Here is a 5,150-nt window from a genome sequence, read left to right on the forward strand (position 1 = left end):
CTGTGCAAAACTGAAATGCACCACAGGTATGGATGGATAGTATACTTGACGACACAGAGGTAGGTAGAGCAGTGGCCTACTGTACCATACTGCTTTATATTATATACTGGTGGTCTGCAAACTGTGCAAAACTGAAATGCACCACAGGTATGGATGGATAGTATACTTGACGACACAGAGGTAGGTAGAGCAGTGGCCTTCTGTACCGTACTGCTATATATTATATACTGGTGGTCAGCAAACTGTGCAAAACTGAAATGCACCATAGGTATGGATGGATAGTATACTTGACGACACAGAGGTAGGTAGAGCAGTGGCCTTCTGTACCGTACTCCTATATATTATATCTTGGTGGTCAGCAAAATTATGCACTGTACTCCTACTATATACTACAATGCAGCACAGATATGGAGCGTTTTTCAGGCAGAGAACGAATAATACTGGTTATCACTGGTCAGCAAAACTCTGCACTGTACTCCTCCTATATAACACTGCTGGTCCCCAGTCCCCATAATAAAGCAGTGTGAGCACAGATATATGCAGCACACTGAGCACAGATATGGAGCGTTTTTTAGGCAGAGAACGTATAATACTGGTGGTCACTGGTCAGCAAAACTCTGCACTGTACTCCTCCTATAATACTGCTGGTCCCCAGAATAAAGATATTTGCAGCCCTCTGAAAGTTCTGAAACAAAGTGAGAGGACGCCAGCCACTCACTATCATTTCCAATGCACGAGTGAAAAATGGTGGCGACGCGCGGCTCCTTATATAGAATCCGAATCTCGCGAGAATCCGACAGTGGGATGATGACGTTCGGGCGCGCTCGGGTTAACCGAGCAATACTGGAGTATCCGAGTATGCCTCGGACCCGTGTAAAATGGGTGAAGTTCGGGGGGGGGGGGTTCGGATTCCGAGGAACCGAACCCGCACATCCCTACTCTAAACCTATTTATTCCATAATTGTAACTCTTCTTTTCCATCTCTATTCTGTCCTGCCCCAAAAAACTGCTTCCCTCTTTATGTCCATACTGATTTCCTTTTTGACTTTGCCCCTGTTAATTACTTACAAACTTAGATGATCCAAATCACAACTGTAATACACTAAAATGACCTGCTACCTTTAAGAAAATCGATGCACCATGATAGAGCATTGCAGACAATCCTACTCACTCTTTGACTTCCTTCTTTTCAAATTCAAGTTCTCCACTCACAGCTCCTCTCTTTCAAAACAGTCTTACTTCAAATCTGTTATCTCCTCCCAATTCTCCATGCTTAGATATAATTTTGTTAACATCAATGTCCACCTTTCCCTATCCTCCCTCCTCTGTTCCCTAATAAACCTAGTTATTTCAATTAGCTTTTTATTCAAAATTGTTCTAGCCATCGATTTCTATCTTCTTTAAATTCTTGTCCTGCACAAACATTTAATTATGGCCAACCTACCCCTTCATCCTCTTTTGTCACTGGTGACAAATTGTGTCCCCTTTCCATTTGCCCTATTGACCCTTTTCCCTCCCACTTACTCTATTTCCACATCCATGCTAAATACTTGCTACCATTTACAAGAATGCAAAAACTGGGCCATGAGTTTCTGTAGTGTAGTGGTTATCACGTTCGCCTAACACGCGAAAGGTCCCCGGTTCGAGACCGGGCAGAAACAGTTTTTCTTTTTGTATCACAACCAGGCATGTGCTCATTATTTTATTGTATAGATTCGTTCTCATATACCTAGCCTCAATAAACCATGCAGTGCAAGACACATGGTGTTGGTATGCTGCCACATCACGTGCAATGCAACTTACGTTGAGTGACTTTTTTGCATCTTTTTTGCCTAAAAATGCATCTTAGTCACCAGTAAATGTGACAAGCCACTTCATGAGACCACTGGTTAATTTGATATTGGACACTTGCGTATTTGTGTGCGTCTGAGTCTGTATATAAAGCACAAAAGAACATGACATGAAAAAAGTCACAGCTGCTGCATTATGGAACTTGATATACAGGTTCAGACTCAGTCAAATACAGATATACAAGTGTCACATAGCAAATTAATCAGTGGAGTGTCAGGAAGTGATTTGTTGCATCCATGTACGACTAAGCACATTTTCTGATGCAAAAGATGCAAAAGTAATGCTCTTTGCAAGTTGAGTTGCATGGAATCTGGTGCACCGAAAAGGCCTGGTTTACACAACTGCAGCAATTGTGTATCAGGCCACATCTGTATGTAGTGGATTTGAGTGTATGCAAAACAGGGTGCATCAAAGTTAACATTACAATGTCAGTGTTGGCTTACAGCATACTTGCCTACCTGACCCTCTCCATGAGGGAGAAAATGCTCTGTTCCAGGACTTTCTTGGTAATGTATGATTGCCATCACCCATGGTGAGCTAGTTAATTGATAAGAAAGGTGTTTGACCACAGGTGATGGCAATCATACATTACCAGGAAAGTCCAGGAACAGAGCATTTTCTCCCTCATGGAGAGGGTCAGGTAGGAAATTATGGCTTACAGTTTCTGCTACATATTGATAAGGGAGTGGAGAGAGCTTGGAAGCAGCAAGGACCTCAGGGATTCCATGAAACAGCAATGTCAGATATGGTAGTATCAGTCAGCTCCCAGCATTGCAAAACACTTTCTCCTCTCATGCCACAACCCACTCTTCTAGGACTTATCTCACGTGGCGCACCTTCATTGCCCTGGACTCTAAACTAGTGATGTGCACCGGACATTTTTCGGGTTTTGTGTTTTGGTTTTGGATTTGGTTCCGCGGCCGTGTTTTGGATTCGGACGCGTTTTGGCAAAACCTCCTTGAAATTTTTTTGTCGGATTCGGGTGTGTTTTGGATTCGGGTGTTTTTTTACAAAAACCCCTCAAAAACAGCTTAAATCATAGAATTTGGTTTTTTTTTATCCCATAGTATTATTAACCTCAATAACCATAATTTCCACTCATTTTCAGTCTATTCTGATCACCTCACACCTCACAATATTATTTTTAGTCCTAAAATTTGCACCGAGGTCGCTGGATGGCTAAGCTAAGCGACCCAAGTGGCCAACACAAACACCTGGCCCATCTAGGAGTAGCACTGCAGTGTCAGACAGGATGGCACTTCAAAAAAATAGTCCCCAAACAGCACATGATGCAAAGAAAAAAAAAGGTGCACAAAGGTCGCTGGATGGCTAAGCTAAGCGACACAAGTGGCCGACACAAACACCTGGCCCATCTAGGAGTGGCACTGCAGTGTCAGGCAGGATGGCACTTCAAAAAAATAGTCCCCAAACAGCACATGATGCAAAGAAAAATGAAAGAAAAAAGAGGTGCAAGATGGAATTGTCCTTGGGCCCTCCCACCCACCCTTATGTTGTATAAACAGGACATGCACACTTTAACAAACCCATCATTTCAGCGACAGGGTCTGCCACACAACTGTGACTGAAATGACTGGTTGGTTTGGGCCCCCACCAAAAAAGAAGCAATCAATCTCTCCTTGCACAAACTGGCTCTACAGAGGCAAGATGTCCACCTCCTCCTCATCGTCCGATTCCTCACCCCTTTCACTGTGTACATCCCCCTCCTCACAGATTATTAATTCGTCCCCACTGGAGATCCACCATCTCAGGACCCTGTGTACTTTCTAGAGGCAATTGCTGGTGAAAGTTCTCCACGGAGGAATTGATTATAATTCATTTTGATGAACATCATCTTCTCCACATTTTCTGGAATTAACCTCGTACGCCGATTGCTGACAAGGTGAGCGGCTGCACTAAACACTCTTTCGGAGTACACACTGGAGGGTGGGCAACTTAGGTAAAATAAAGCCAGTTTGTGCAAGGGCCTCCAAGTTGCCTCTTTTTCCTGCCAGTATACGTACGGACTGTCTGACGTGCCTACTTGGATGCGGTCACTCATATAATCCTCCACCATTCTTTCAATGGTGAGAGAATCATATGCAGTGACAGTAGACGACATGTCAGTAATCGTTGGCAGGTCCTTCAGTCCGGACCAGATGTCAGCACTCGCTCCAGACTGCCCTGCATAACCGCCAGCGGGTGGGCTTGGAATTCTTAGCCTTTTCCTCGCACCCCCAGTTGCGAGAGAATGTGAAGGAGGAGCTGTTGACGGGTCACATTCCGCTTGACTTGACAATTTTCTCACCAGCAGGTCTTTGAACCTCTGCAGACTTGTTTCTGCCAGAAAGAGAGATCCAACGTAGCTTTTAAATCTAGGATCGAGCACGGTGGCTAAAATGTAGTGCTCCGATTTCAACAGATTGACCACCCGTGAATCCTGGTTAAGCGAATTAAGGGCTCCATCCACAAGTCCCACATGCCTAGCGGAATCGCTCTGTTTTAGCTCCTCCTTCAATGTCTCCAGCTTCTTCTGCAAAAGCCTGATGAGGGGAATGACCTGACTCAGGCTGACAGTGTCTGAACTGACTTCACGTGTGGCAAGTTCAAAGGGTTGCAGAACCTTTCACAACGTTGAAATCATTCTCCACTGCGCTTGAGTCAGGTGCATTCCCCCTCCTTTGCCTATATCGTAGGCAGATGTATAGGCTTGAATGGCCTTTTGCTGCTCCTCCATCCTCTGAAGCATATAGAGGGTTGAATTCCACCTCGTTACCACCTCTTGCTTCAGATGATGGCAGGGCAGGTTCAAGACTGTTTGCTGGTGCTCCAGTCTTCGGCACGCGGTGGCTGAATGCCGAAAGTGGCCCGCAATTCTTCGGGCCACCGACAGCATCTCTTGCACGCCCCTGTCGTTTTTTAAATAATTCTGCACCACCAAATTCAATGTATGTGCAAAACATAGGACGTGCTGGAATTTGCCCAGATGCAATGCACGCACTATATTGCTGTGGTTGTCCGATGTCACAAATCCCCAGGAGAGTCCATTTGGGGTAAGCCATTCTGCGATGATGTTCCTCAGTTTCCGTAAGAGGTTGTCAGCTGTGTGCCTCTTCTGGAAAGCGGTGATACAAAGCGTAGCCTGCCTAGGAACGAGTTGGCGTTTGCGAGATGCTGCTACTGGTGCCGCCGCTGCTGTTCTTGCTGCGGGAGGCAATACATCTACCCAGTGGGCTGTCACAGTCATATAGTCCTGAGTCTGCCCTGCTCCACTTGTCCACATGTCCGTGGTTAAGTGGACA

General features: G+C 45.3%; 1 non-coding gene across 1 annotated transcript; it reads left to right on the forward strand.

The window, feature by feature from the left end:
- Positions 1-1,588: 1,588 nt before the first annotated feature.
- Positions 1,589-1,661, forward strand: TRNAV-AAC (transfer RNA valine (anticodon AAC)). Its single transcript has one exon. It is a non-coding gene; the product is annotated as a tRNA-Val (tRNA).
- Positions 1,662-5,150: the final 3,489 nt, after the last annotated feature.

The sequence above is a fragment of the Pseudophryne corroboree genome, chromosome 6 (assembly GCF_028390025.1).
Source record: "Pseudophryne corroboree isolate aPseCor3 chromosome 6, aPseCor3.hap2, whole genome shotgun sequence".
Lineage (NCBI taxonomy): Eukaryota > Metazoa > Chordata > Amphibia > Anura > Myobatrachidae > Pseudophryne > Pseudophryne corroboree.